The 15,564-nt window shown below is 42.8% G+C and overlaps 1 protein-coding gene across 3 annotated transcripts in view; it reads right to left on the reverse strand.

The window, feature by feature from the left end:
* Nucleotides 1-12,814, reverse strand: part of TDRD7 (tudor domain containing 7) — a 92,108-nt gene extending 79,294 nt beyond the window's left edge. The window contains exons 1-2 of one of the 3 annotated variants that reach the window (XM_043486908.1): nucleotides 12,621-12,768; nucleotides 3,524-3,630 (exon numbers count right to left, since the gene is read on the reverse strand). The gene's annotated coding sequence lies outside the window, so the exon portion shown is untranslated. Of the gene's footprint in view, nucleotides 1-3,523; nucleotides 3,631-12,620 lie in introns of all 3 variants that reach the window. The other 2 variants (XM_043486907.1, XM_043486909.1) reach the window with 2 other exon arrangements.
* Between the last annotated feature and the right edge of the window lie 2,750 nt (nucleotides 12,815-15,564).

Consider the following 15,564-nt stretch of genomic DNA (forward strand, 5'->3'; position numbering starts at 1 on the left):
CTTCCAGATGTACAAGCTGGATTTAGAAAAAGCAGTGGAACAAGAGATCAAATTGCCAACATCCATCCACTGGATCATAGAAAAAGCAAGAGAGTTCCAGAAATACATCTACTTCATGCTTCACTGACTACGCTGAAGCCTTTGTGTGAATCACAACAAAATGTGGAAAAAACTCTTAAAGAAATGGGACTACCAGACCACCCTACCTGCCTCCTGAGAAACCTGTAGCTAGGTCAAGAAGCAACAGTTAGAACCGGACATGAAACAATGGACTGGTTCCAAATTGGGAAAGGAGTATGTCAAGGCTGTATATTGTCACCCTGCTTATTTAACTTTAATGCAGAGTACATCATTCGAAATGCCAGGCTGGATGAATTACAAGCTGGAATCAAGACTGCGGGGAGAAATATCAGTGACCTCAGATATCCAGATGACACCACCCTTATGGCAGAAAGCGAAGAAGAACTAAAGACACTCTTGCTGAAAGTGAAAGAGGAGGGTGAAAAAGTTGGCTTAAAACTCAACATTCAAAAAACTGAGATCATGGCATCCGGTCCCATCACTTCATGGCATATAGATGGGGAAACAATGGAAACAGTGACAGACTTTATTTTCTTGGGCTCCAAAATCACTGCAGATGAAATCACTGCAGCCATGAAATTAAAAGACACTTGTTCCTTGTAAGAAAAGCTATGACAAACCTAGTCAGCATATTAAAAAGCAGAGACATTACTTTGCCGACAAAGGTCCATCTAGTCAAAGCTATGGTTTTTCCAGTAGTCATGTATGGATCTGAGACTTGGATCATAAAGAAGGCTGAGCACCGAAGAAATGATAATTTCAAACTGTGGTGTTGGAGAAGACTCTTGAGAGTCCCTTGGACTGCAAGGAGATCAAACCAGTCAATCAATCCTAAAGGAAATCAACCCTGAATATTCATTGGAAGGACTGATGTTGAAGCTGAAACTCCAATACTTTGGCCACCTGATATGAAGAGCTGACTCACTGGAAAAGACCCTGATGCTGGGAAAGACTGAGGGAAGGAGAAGGGGATGACAGAGGATGAGATGGTTGCATAGCATCACTGACTGAATGGACATGAATTTGAGCAAACTCCAGGAGATGGTGAAGGACAGGGAAGCCTGGCATGCTGCAGTCCACCAGATCACAAAGAGTCAGACATTGACTGAGCGACTGAACACCACCACCACCTATAGACCTATAAACCAAAAGTGGTGACTTTTACTTTACATAAAGTAGATCTCAATAAACCCGAAAAAAAGTTCCTTCAAGCTGTGCCCCTTTTGCAGTCAACTTTCTCCCCATCACACATATATTGTCCTGGCTCCAACCTGTCCAGTGATCTGCTGTCAGTACAGATTAGGACTGAGAAGGCAATGGCAACCCACTCCAGTGCTCTCGCCTGGAAAATCCCATGGACAGAGGAGCCTGGTAGGCTGCAGTCCATGGGGTCTCGAAGAGTCGGACACGACTGAGTGGCTTCACTTTCACTTTTCACTTTCATGCATTGGAGAAGGAAATGGCAACCCACTCCAGTGCTCTTGCCTGGAGAATCCCAAGGACGGTGGAGCCTGGTGGGCTGCCGTCTGTGGGGTCGCACAGAGTCAGACACGACTGAAGTGACTTAGCAGCAGTAGCAGTGTTCTTGAATATCATCCATGTTACTACAGTTACCGGGAGTTTGTTGCTTTTTATTGCTGAGTAGTATTCCACTGTATGGATATACCACCATTTGTTCATCCATGTTGATAGACATGTGGGTTGTTTCCACTTTTGGAGTATTAAAAGTTCAGCTGCTTGCACTGTATACAACAGCTAGGACATGGAAGCAACCTAGATGTCCATCAGCAGATGAATGGATAAGAAAGCTGTGGTACATAAACACAGTGGAATATTACTCAGCTATTAAAAAGAACACATTTGACGTGGATGAAACTGGAGCCTACTACACAGAGTGAAGTAAGTCAGAAAGAAAAACACCAATACAGTATACTAATGCATATATATGGAATTTAGAAAGATGGTAATGATGACCCTATATACAAGACAACAAGAGACACAGATATAAAGAACAGACTTTTGGACTCTGTGGGAGAAGGCGAGGGTGGGATGATTTGAGAGAATAGCATTGAAACATGTGTATTACCATATGTGAAATAGATGACCAGTCCAAGTTTGATGCATGAAACAGGGCACTCAAAACCGGTGCACTGGGACAAACCCAGAGGGATGGAACGGGGAGGGAGGTGGGAGGGGGGTTCGGGATGGGGGACACATGTACACCTATGGCTGATTCATGTCAATGTATGGCAAAAACCACCACAATATTGTAGAGTAATGAGCCTCCAATTAAAATAAATAAATAATTTTTTAAAAAGGTCAGGTGCTTTCCACTATGCAAAACAGTACAGAGTTTCTTCAGAAAACTAAAAGTAGAGTTATCATATGATCCAGCAGTCCCATTCCTGGGCATACACTGGGACAAACTATAATTCAAAAAGATACTTACACCCTATGTTCATAGCAGCACGATTCACAATAGCCAAGACATGGAAATAACCTTAATATCCATAGACAGATGAACAGATAAAGAAGATGTGCTACGTATATACAATAGAAAATTGCTCAGTCATAAAAATGAATGAAATAATGCCATTTGCAGCAATATGGGTACAAGTAGAGATTATCATACTAAGTGAAGTCAGTCAGAAAGAGAAAGATAAATATCATATGATATCACTTATATGTGGAATCTAAAATATAGCACAAATGAACACATCTATGAGACAGAAACAGACTCACAGACATACAGAACGGTCTTACGGTTGCGAGAGGGGTGAGAGAGGAGTGAACTGGGAGCTTGGGGTTAGTTTTAATAGATGCAAACTATTACATTCAGAATGTATAAACAATAACGTCCTGCTGTATAACACAGGGAACTACGTGCGATCTCCTGAGATAAACCATAACGAGAAAGGATACATTAAAAAGAAGGATGTATATATGTGTATAACTGAGTCACTCTGCTGTGCGGCAAAAACAACCCAGAACAACGCTGAGAATCCACCACAGTTCAGTACGAGAGTAAATAAAGCTGCTCTGCAAAGCTATTTTTCTTATTCTTGTGTAAACTCTATTTTCTGAAAATTTAACATCCATAATAACTACACAAGGAACGTATTATCCTCATTCTGCAGATGAGAAAACCAAATTCAGAGATGTTAAGTAATCAACATATTACAGGATATGTGGAAGCCAGGATTTTAGTCCAGGTCTATTTTATCATTTTACCCTGACTGGTACTGAAAAACAGAACTTATGCTTGCCGAGGAGGAGAAGGGTGGGACTACACTGAAGCCTGTGACTATGCGGAACATAACAAACCTGTCTCCTGAGAACCGGGTCAAGAAGCCACAGTCAGAAGCCTGCAGGGAACAGCTGACTGGCTCAGGGCTGAGAAAGGAGTTCAACAGGGCTGCTGACTGTCCCGCTGTGTGTTTACCTTACACGCAGAGCACGTCACGTGAACCACCTCGCTGGATGAGTGACAAGCTGGAATCAAGACTGCCAGGATAAATAACAACACCCTCAGATATCTGGATGATGCCACTGTAAAGGCAAAAAAAGATCTTCACGACCCAGATAATCACGATGGTGTGATCACTCATCTAGAGCCAGACATCCTGGAGTGTGAAGTCAAGCGGGCCTTAGGAAGCATCACTATGAACAAAGCTAGTAGAGAGGATGGAATTCCAGTTGAGCTATTTCAAATCCTGAAAGATGATGCTGTGAAAGTGCTGCACTCAATATGCCAGCAAATTTGGAAAACTCAGCAGTGGTAACAGGACTGGAAAAGGTCAGTTTTCATTCCAATCCCAAAGAAAGGCAATGCCAGAGAATGTTCAAACTACCGCACAATTGCACTCATCTCATACGCTAGCAAAGTAATGCTCAAAATTCTCCAAGCCAGGCTTCAGCAATACGTGAACTGTGAACTTCCAGATGCTCAAGCTGGTTTTAGAAAAGGCAGAGGAACCAGAGATCAAATTGCCAACATTCACTGGATCATCGAAAAACAAGAGAGTTCTAGAAAGACATCTATTTCTGCTTTATTGACTATGTCAAAGCCTTTGACTGTGTGGATCACAATAAACTGTGGAAAATTCTGAAAGAGATGGGAATACCAGACCACCTGACCTGCCTCTTGAGAAACCTGTATGCAGGTCAGGAAGCAACAGTTAGAACTGGACATGGAACAACAGACTGGTTCCAAATAGGAAAAGGAGTATGTCAAGGCTGCTTAATTAACTTATATGCCGAGTACATCATGAGAAACGCTGGGCTGGAAGAAGCACAAGCTGGAATCTAGATTGCTGGGAGAAATACCCTCAGATATGCAGATGACACCACCCTTATGGCAGAAAGTGAAGAAGAAATAAAGAGCCTCTTGATTAAAGTGAAACAGGAGAGTAAAAAAGTTGGCTTAAAGCTCAACATTCAGAAAACTAAGATCATGGCATCCAGTCCCATCACTTCATGGCAAATAGACGGGGAAATAGTAGAAACAGTGGCTGACTTTTATTTTTTTGGGCTCCAAAATCACTGCAGATGGTGACTGCAGCCATGAAATTAAAAGACGCTTACTCCTTGGAAGGAAAGTTATGACCAACCCAGACAGCATATTAAGAAGCAGGGACATTCAGCAATCCCACTTCTGGGCATACACACTGAGGAAACCAGATCTGAAAGAGACACGTGCACCCCAATGTTCATCGCAGCACTGTTTATAATAGCCAGGACATGGAAGCAACCTAGATGCCCATCAGCAGATGAATGGATAAGGAAGCTGTGGTACATATACACCATGGAATATTACTCAGCCATTAAAAAGAATTCATTTGAACCAGTTCTAATGAGATGGATGAAACTGGAGCCCATTATACAGAGTGAAGTAAGCCAGAAAGATAAAGAACATTACAGCATACTAACACATATATATGGAATTTAGAAAGATGGTAACGATAACCCTATATGCAAAACAGAAAAAGAGACACGAAATACAGAACAGACTTTTGAACTCTGTGGGAGAAGGTGAGGGTGGGATGTTTCAAAAGAACAGCATGTATATTATCTATGGTGAAACAGATCACCAGCCCAGGTGGGATGCATGAGACAAGTGCTCGGGCCTGGTGCACTGGGAAGACCCAGAGGAATCGGGTGGAGAGGGAGGTGGGAGGGGGGATCGGGATGGGGAATACGTGTAAATCTATGGCTGATTCATATCAATGTATGACAAAACCCACTGAACTGTTGTGAAGTAATTAGCCTCCAACTAATAAAAAAATTAAAAAAAAAAAAAAAAAAAGAAGCAGGGACATTACTTTGTCAACAAAGATGAGTCTAGTCAAGGCTATGGTTTTTCCAGTAGTCATGTATGGATGTGAGAGTTGGACTATAAAGAAAGCTGAGTGCAGAAGAATTGATGCTTTTGACCTGTGGTGTTGGAGAACACTCTTGAAGAGTCCCTTGGACTGCAAGGAGATCCAACCAGTCCATCCTAAAGGAAATCAGTCCTGGGTGTTCACTGAAAGGACTGATGTTGAAGCTGAAACTCCCATATTTTGGCCACCTGATGCGAAGAGCTGACTCATTTGAAAAGACCCTGATGTTGGGAAAGATTGAAGGCAGGAGGAGAAGGGGACGACAGAGGATGAGATGGTTGGATGGCATCACCGACTCAAAGGACATGAGTTTGGGTAAACTCCAGGAGTTGGTGATGGACAGGGAGGCCTGACGTGCTGCGGTTCATGGGGTCGCAAAGAGTCAGACACGACTGAGTGACTGAACTGAATGGCAAAAAGTGAAGAGGAACTAAGAGACTCTTGATGAGGGTGAAGGAGGAGAGTAAAAAAAACCAGTCCTATCATTTCCTGCAAATAAAAAGGGAAAAGGTGGAATAAGTGGCAGATTTCCTCTTCCTGAGCTCTAAAACCACTGCGGATGGTGACTGCAGCCATGGAATTAGAAGATTGTTTCTTGGCAGGAAAAGTTATGACAAACCTAGACAGTGTGTTAAAAACCACTGTGGACTTTGTGGACAAAGGTCCATATAGTCAAATGTATGGTCTTTCCAGTAGTCATGTACGGATATGAGAGCTAGATAATAAAGAAGGCAGTGTTAGAGTGTTAGTCGCTCAGTCGTGTCTGACTCTTTGAAACCTCATGGACTGTAGCTTGTCAGGTTCCCCTGTCCATGGAATTTTCCAGGCAAGAATACTGGAGTAGGTTGCCATTTCCTTCTCCAAAGAATTGATGCTTTTGAACTATGGTGCTGGATTAGACATTTGAGAGTCCCCTGGAAAGCAAGGAGATCAAACCAGTCAATCTTAAACAAAATCAACACTGAATACTCTTTGGAAGGACTGATACTGAGGCTGAAGCGCCAATACTTTGGCAACTTAATGTGAACAGCTGACTCATCGGAAAAGAACCTGATGCTGGGAAAGACTGAGGGAAGGAGGAGAAGGGGATGACAGAGGATGAGATGGTTGGATGACATCACCAATTCAATGGCCATGAACTTGGGCAAACTCTGGGAGATGGTGAGGGACAGGGAAGCTTGCCATGCTGCAGTCCATGGTGGGTGAAGAGTAGGACAAGATTTGGGGACTGAGTAACAACTTTCTGACTTGAATGTAAGCTCATGGAAGCAGGGGTTTGGATGGGTTTTGTTCACTGCTGAATCCCTAGTGTCCAGCCCACAACCAGAGCTCAGTAAATCCTGAGTGAGTGAATGAAAAAATTCTCTATCTAGCTAGCACCACTCCTTTTCTCTCCTACTCACTAAAATAATAGCATATTGTATGCAGGCAGTTAAAGGAATAATCCTCAATTTAATTTCAAAAAATTATTTTCAAATTTTAATGGCTGTTGTAAACTGATTGAGACAGTTAATTATGTCAAATTATGATTGAGATCCATCACATAGATTATTTCTGGGCCTTTCCACTCTGACTCCAAGTTCTCAATGAGCAGGCTCAGGTCTGGGCCATAGAGTTACTGCAAGACACACCTCGATGTGTAAGCATGTACTGCTTGAACACTGGTAAATGTCTCATACTAACATGTATTCCTATTTCTCAAACAATATGCAGATATGGTTGAGATTCAAAAACACAACTTTGTGAATGAATTGAAAATGCATTCAATTCATTCAGTTCAAAAGCTATGAATTTTCAATAGCTTTTTGTAGTTATATATTTTGTCAACCAGTGGATATTAGAAGTACAACTACTTGTGTGTGAAGTTTCACAAAGTTTTTTTTAAACATTAAAAAAAGCGCCTGACACTTGAGGAGACTGGGAAGCAACACTTGACCACATGACTAAAATGAAAAGCATTTCTCTCCCTCCCCTTTTTTAAGCATGCTATTTTCATGGAATACTATAATTCTCCATTAGTAAACAATGTTTTGGAGGGAAGAGCAGTCCATTGGACTATATGACTGAGGATTTCAAAGCTGGTGAGAAGCGTAATAAAACCTGGAAGGGTGAATGTGGTTGTGTATCTTGTTTAGATGGACGTCTTACTCTCGGGTCTGTGTTCTCATGTCTGTCCAGTTGGCAATTTCTACATCAGCAATATCAGTTCAGGCACTGAACAAAAACAATGTTACAACTAAAGCTTAAAAAACCTAATGTTATTTTCTAATCTCCTATACAGCTGTAGAATGCTCTAAGTTTTGCTAATTCCTTGGTTATCATGGCATTTTCTCAGCTTTCCTGAAGATGGCAGTTATTCTCAAGAACTTTTATAAAAAGTATACACAGAAGAGTACTTTCCTCTAACTATAAAAATCAAGTTTATTATCTTGGGTGTCATCCATTAGAAGCGTAGAAGAAAGCTTACCATGGGAATTTCAACTCAGTGCAGAGCCTCAACGGCAATCCTTTCAAAGTGGTTCCCCGACTGCTTAAGCTGCCATTTTGTTCTTTCAATCTTCCTCCTTATTTCTACTCTCTAAAAGTGTTGTGATTAGAGTTTAAGAGAATTCAATTTACTTTGAGAATGTTATGCAAACCCTGATGATGGTAAGTTAGGCTAGGCTGGGAGAAATAAGGTTGGTCATCTTTTAAAATTCAGGTTAGAATTCTTAAAGGGTTTCCCTGGATAATAAAGGGGCTGCTTGAGCTGAGTAAGAATCCCCTGCTTAAGAAGAGTAAAGTGGAGGTGAATTTGGGGAATTATTTAATCAGGATACTTTAATCTCAGAAACTGACCAAGGTCAGCTAGCAAAGACCTCAGTCAAGGAGAAAGAAATCAGCCACAATGATCACAACAGACTGCACTTGACTTTCATGGCCTTCCTCTCACCCTTTCTCCTCCTTTCCTTGCCTCTCTTTCTGAATGATAAGTGTCAAAAATAGAGTTATATGTGCTTAGCACAATACTTGGCATTCAGTGGTTATACTTTCCTAGAAGCCTGGTATGGATGGGAAACTACCTATGAATATGTGCATTACATGGCTAAGAGTGCAAAGATACAGGCATTGGCCTACTGGAGACATTTTTAGTACAGCATCAAATCTGAAACATTGCAACTTTCCCAGTTTTTCTTACTTGCCTCATTAACATACTTGACCAGGCAAGCTTAGTAAAACCACCAGATCTCCCCTAAGATTTCTCACCTAACTTGTACGCAGAAGTCACTTGACTGCTATGTCAATACAATGTCCCTGGACCATTGTATGGCAGCACAGGACGGTGGCCTGACCTCAGAGTGGGGAGCTGAGAGAAGCGTGGAATGCTTGTGGGCACCTTCTCACCATCTCCAAACTGCTTAGTTTAAAAATGAGGAAACTGAGGTACAAGGTGATTATTCCAGGACTCACACATTTTTATGGCCAGAACCACAACAAGAATCCAGGTCTGGCTCCCAAACGTAGGGCTTGCTTTCAGACAGCTGCTCCAAATGTACAGCATTGGCTTCTGAAAGTAAATCTGACTTGGAGAACATGGAGAGCAACCCTGAGGCGTATTTAGTGACTAGCTGTTAAAGTGGCATGAAATGGGGATCTGTCACATTCTGATTTAAGGGTGTGGCACTCAAATCCAAAATACTTTCCAACTGCTGTAAAAATTCAATTCTTTTACACTATTACTTTTCTATTCTGCTACACAATTAATCACGAGTACCCCAAAATGCCAACAATGTGCACCAAGTGGGGCAGGGGGCAGGGGAAAGTAATGACCACCTTTTGGAAAGCAAGGTTTAAACAATGTAAACAGCCTAAAATAACTTTCACTTTCAATATTACATTGTGTAAATTCAGTTTTTCTAATACACCCGAAAATGGCCCCTGGAGAGTCTTATTCTGCAGAAGCAGGTTTTGGTGTCCTCTGGACACCTGCCTTTACCATTAGCTCATCCTCCCTGGCTCAGTCATTTCACATCTGATCTGCTTTCCGTAGCTTCGGTTTCCTCACTCCTGCTGCCCAGAGACCTTTGGTCAAGCTGGTCATGCTCCCATCTATGCTTTCTCCTCTCAGTTTCTCTTTTTTCAACTATTTCCAACTATACTATTTGATTCATTTTCCTTGTTGCATTTTTTTGTGTCATAAATTTGAGTAAAAGAGTGGCACTCAACCTTTAAATAAATCTAAAGAATTATTAGGGTAAACTGAAATCACCAAACAATCTCTCATATCTTCTTTAGTCAGCTACTCAATTTTTTGGTGTCTCCTTAGGGCACATCCTTCTGGTAAATGGTTGCCCTTCTCCATGAAGATACTATTTTAGCAATGAGTCAGGCCCCTAAAATCCAGAATGTGTGTGCTGAAAAGACTTTAGGCATCATCTAGTCTATCCCAAACCCCTCATTATGCATCAATAAACTGAGCCTAAAAGAAGGAAGATTTTTGTCTAAGACCCTTTGGAGGCAGTTTCTCATCCGGCAACAGTTTACATGTTATCTTTTATTTCCAATTACAGTCTATTTGTTACCACCTGAGTTACTCCTTTACCAACTCTTTTTTTTTTTTGAAGATGGTAATTAATGCCCTCAGGTGGTGATATACTTCCTTCAGAGGGCAGTTTTCTTTTTTATTACTATAATTTCAACCTCCAAATTATACATGCATTACTAATTACATAGTATGAATAAATAACAGCTCTCCATATATCTACATACTTGAGAAAAAGCTCTGAGATCATAAGTGGCTTAGTTAGGAGTTTGGGCCTTAATCCCAGTTCTGCTTCTAATTAGCTATGACCCTTTGAGGAAGTCACTTCAGGTTGTTTTTTTCATATGGAACCTAAGGAGGATGGGCAAGATCCATGGTTCTCAACCTTCCCTGGAGTCCTTCAAGGGCTGAAAGAGGGTCCAAAGATCTAATGAAAATGGGTTTGCTTCCTCTGGACAAAGCTGCAGAGCTAAACACTGAGTTTGTTTTGGGGTCCCACTGAGTATTTTGTGCCAATCAGAAGCACTAACTGCCGTATATCCTAACACACACCTTTAGCTAAAAATGACAAATTACTTTTAAGTGGTTTATTTGAAAGACAAAATTTTTTAAAAATTGGCCCAATGAGGAGAGTGAAAAGAACAAAGCTTTTCAAAGCACAAAGGTGGGAATAGAAGGAGGAGAAAGTCGGTTCTGCATAAAGAAAGAAAAATCAGTTCATATAAATATGAAATTAGATTTCACTCCAAGCACCAAGGAACTGTCCTTTCTGGATTTATGTGCTGACCCTGAAAGTGTCCAGAAGCAAAGCGCTCACTCTACGTCAAATCTTAGACCTTACAAATAGCAACTGACCAAACACAGAGTAGGCACCTAAGAGTTAAAATACTTACAAACTGTTTTTTTCTTACATTCATATTAAGTCTCCAACTAGATTATACTGCACAGAGAATTTAAAGAGAGAGAATTTAAAGAGAGGTCCTTCAAGGAGTTTAAATCTCTTGGTACAAAATTCAATAGTTCATTCAGCCATGTTCAACCGATACACTTAAAAGGGCATTAGCAGGGATTACATTTCCAATCTACAGGGACTGAAATTTGAAGGCACCACCAACTGCTGCTTCAGAGTCTCACTGTGTTGAACTAGCAGAGAGGCTATAGGCCAGCAAAGGGCGCTGCACAAAAGATGTGGGTTCTAATCCAGCTGGCCCCAGAGTTATTTCCTTCCCCCAGCTGGGACTGTGCATGTAACTGATGCTCCATGAAGCTCAGTTGAGTGGAACTGCAATAATCTCTACCATGGGCCATTTTACATTATATAGAGAACTTAAAAATGTGTCCCTGCATGCAAGAAAACTGAAATCCAATTAGGTAAAATATAGGAAGTTTGGTGGGAGGAAAAGAGTTAACACTTCTTGGCTATTATTCTGAGTCAAATGAATTGCAGTAGCCATCTAAGAAAAGCCTTGCAGGGTAAGTGAAATATTTCCAACTGATAAAGAGAAAATCGGGCTCAAAGCAAGCGTGTGATTTGTTCAAGAGCATACAGTTAATATGCGGAGAAACCCAGAATCCAACGTGAATCTGCAAAGTCCATGCTATTTGCATTATGCAACACCTCCACATCAAAGCAGCCAGGAGTTGGTCTAAGTTTCACTTCTGTCATTAAGTCGTTGTATATAGGCAGGGCACTTTTCTGCAGTCTTTCCACCTGCAGTCTTTCCTCCCTACCGGCCAGCACCAGGGCTGGCTGGTAGGGAGGGAGGGATGACCCAGGTCAGTGGTGTTTTTGTTTCTGTTTTGTAGGGTGGCTTTCAGAACTGGGCCAAGGCTGTTTCGAATAAAGGTATTTCCCTTTCTGGTTCTTTGAAATGGTTTGGGAAGGAGTGGTGTCTGGTTATGTATGGCAATGTACCTACCCCCTCAAGGAAATGGGAGCAGAACAGTTGTGTGGGCTTCAAGCTCCCTCCCATTAAATGAAGGCTGAGAACCTGATCCTGTTGGGGGATTTGGTGAAAGTTAAGAGATACTCACTCATGGATTCATATTTCCCTCCTAACTTGAAGCTCTGTACCCACCCAGGGTTCAGGGTGCTTGCTCACGGTTTGAGAGAAACGGATAGTGTTTGTGTCCTGCATTGCTTAAGCGGCCTGCAGGGGCTCGTCTGTAAAGAGGAACTTAAAGAGGACGGTGTAAAAGACGCGAGCTCAAACAGCCAGGGGGCTCGGATATCCCTTCCTCCGGGCGGGCAGCTGAGGCCGGCCGCGCTGGTGCCGGGAACCACTTCCTGGTCAGCACCATCCGCCCCTAGTCCACACCCACCGCGCGGTATTTTCCTCTGCACTGAGCTTTCCAAGCGGCAGAGGTCCGTCCGACTCCGGGGTGAACGCCCAGACGGTCCCGTCACAGATTTAAAACACAACGCTGTGGAACTCCAACTCCCCTGGCGCCCAGCCTGCTTTGGTCAAGTGGGGACCGGGGCAGCCTCTGCGGCTGCAGGGAAGAGGCCCCAGCCCGTTGGAGTCCTGTTCGGGCGCCTGTCCCGCTAGGAACACAGGTGTGCCGCGCCCGCCCCAAACCTCGTCAGACCTCGCCTGGCACCTGTCGTTCCCGTAGCCGGCAGGACCTGCGCTCACCTCGTCCTGAGGGCCCGCGGCCCGTCCCAGCGCCTCTGGGCCCGGCTCCCGCCGCCCTCTTCTTCACCGCCACAGCCGCGGCAGCCGCCCACTTTCGGTTTCCCCGCACCGCCTGAGGCGCCGCCGCGGCTTGGGAAATCACCTCAAGACCCCGCCCCGCCCTGCTCGGCCCCGCCCCGCTCTGCCCCGCCCCGGGCGCCGCCGGCTTCGGCTCTGCGCACGCGCGGGCGCCCCGGCCGCGTCAGCCCACGCCGGCGTCCGCGCGTGGGAAGGGAAACCGACGCCGTCTAGCGGTTTCTGCGCGTGCCCACGCACGGGCCGGAGAAAGGAGATGGCGGGGGCGTTTCCTCGCGGACCATGCAAGGACTGACTGGCCGGGAGGGCCTTGGACCCGGCCGATCTTATTAGCCTTTACGCGCGCCGGCTATTGCGTTCACACGTCATAAGTTTCATTCAAGTCTTGCTCATTCCTTTCTTCAGTTCTAGAGCAGTTACTTTTTATTCTCCTAGACACCCACCTGGCCCGTTCATTTCTTTTAGGTCTTTTCTCAGGCGTCATCCTGGGAGAAGGGTGGCCACACTCTCAAAACTGTCAGTCTCCTCTGACAGTCCCGGTGGGCCTTCTCTGCTTTTTCTCTCCTTGGCACTGTCTAGCACCCTAATACGTGTTTTATTTATCTCTTTACTCCTCAAATTAAAGCTCTGTGATCCTTGGGATATTCGTTTTGTTCCCTAATCCCTGGCACACAATAGGCTGATTTAAACATTTGTCAAATTCATTCATTCATTATAAAATTGTTGAACACCTACTATTTATTCACTTGTTTCTTCTGTACATTAATTCTACCAACGATTATTGGGCATACTGGTTTGTGTCCCTTAAACCAACATTGCACATTTCTCTACATTCATTCTATATGCATTTACAGAGGGCCTGCTCTTTATTCAAACAGTATTTTTCACAGCTTTATTGAGGAATAATTGACATAAAGTGCACTTGTTTAAACATATATGATATGTTTTGATATATGTATACAGCTGTGAAACTATTGCTCCATAAAAATAATGAACATATCCATGACCCCAAAAGACTTTCCCCATGTACTTTTATAACTGTCAACCGATGTGCCTCACTGTCCTTTGCCCTCCCAACTGCTAGTTTGCTTTCTGTTGCTATAGATTAGTTTGCTTTTTCTAGAATTTTATATGAATGGAATCAGACAATGTGGGAGGGGGTGTCTTTTTCAGGGGGTGGAGTGGGGCAGCATCCAGCTTCTTTCACTCAGCGTAAGCATGTTAAGATTCATCCATGTTGTTGTGTGCGCCAAAAGTTTATGTCTTTTTATTGCTGAGTAGTATTCCCTTGTGTGGATCTACTAAACATAACATAGTGTTAGTCGTTCAGTTATGTCTGACTCTTTGTAATACCATGGACAGTAGCCCACCAGGCTCCTCTGTCCATGGATTTCTCCAGACAAGAATACTGGAGTGGGTTGCCATTCTCTTCTCTAGGGGATCTTCCTTTCGACCCAGGGATCAAAACCTGGTCTCCTGCATTGCAGGCAGATTCTTTACCAACTGAGCCAGTATGACCCAGCAATTCCATTCCCAGGGTTTATCTAAGGAAAATGAAAGCATATGTCCACACAATGACTTGGACAAGAATATTCGTAACATACATACATAACATACAAACATATTCTTGTTTCTAATAGCCAAAAAAGAAAACAATACAAATGCTCATCAGTAGGTGAATGGACATTTGTACATATCTATAATACAACCAGTTTATACTGAACAACTGCTGTTAAGTAACAGATGTTTATGGAGGACTACTTGTTATAAGGCACAAGCCTGTGCTTGAGGAGCTTCAGCTTTAGTGAAAACGGGTAGTGGGCAATGAAGAGGGAGATATGAAGTAGATTATGGAAGGCCTGATAGCTCATGATCAGGAGTTTGGGCTTTTTCTCAAAGGCAACGAGGAAGTGTTCAAAGTCCCCTCTGAACAATGCTTGCTGTCTTTTATACTCCTACATCTAGTCCCTGACAAAGTCTGCTGAAATGTCTCTCCCCGGCACCTGTTCTGTCCCTGCTGCTGTGTTTCATTCTATCTCAACTCTCTCTCTCTTCCTTCTCTCTGCTTCAGTCAGCTCCAAACACTGCAGTGGATTTAATAGATGTAATATACAACCAGACACAATTTGGACTCTGCAGTGCTCATAACATCTTCTGGCTGTACCCTTAAGATGGGAAAGATGAAAACAGCAGCTTCCAATTGAAAGAGTGCCAGTTGGAGTAGGAAATTAGGACAAACTCCAGGGTCCAATATGTAAAATAAATCCTAAAAATGATGTTCATTGACCCCAAGTCTGAGATCCTTTATCCTTGCAAAAAAGAATTCCATGTTTGAACTGTCCTATATATAAAGTAAATGCTCAGCAGCTAGTTTTTTTTTAATCAGCCATGTTGATGAATAGTTTACATATAATAAATATTTTAAATTAAAGTTTGATGAATTTTGACAAATATATTTCATCATGTGTCTACCACCACAATCACTTTTCAAACCAGTTCGTCATTCCAAAAAATTTCCTTGTGGCCCTTTACAGTTAATTTCTTTCTCCTACCTCCAGGCCCTGGCAGCCACTGATAATGATTTCTGTCACTACAGCTTTGCCTTTTCTAGAATGTCATATAAACAGAATCATACAATTTGTAGTCCTTTTGGCTCCTTTCCCTTGGCATAATGCTTTTGAGAATCACCAGGTTGTAACATATCTCAGTAGTCTTTTCCTTTTTGTGTCATCAAATGTATAGCTGTGTCATAGTGTTTTTATCTATTTACATTTGATATACAATTGTGTTGTTTCCAATATGGGGCTGTTGTAAATAAAACTGCCATACCAATTACATGCAGGTCTTTGTGTGATCATGTGCTTTTCCT

Source organism: Cervus canadensis, chromosome 14 (assembly GCF_019320065.1).
Source record: "Cervus canadensis isolate Bull #8, Minnesota chromosome 14, ASM1932006v1, whole genome shotgun sequence".
Lineage (NCBI taxonomy): Eukaryota > Metazoa > Chordata > Mammalia > Artiodactyla > Cervidae > Cervus > Cervus canadensis.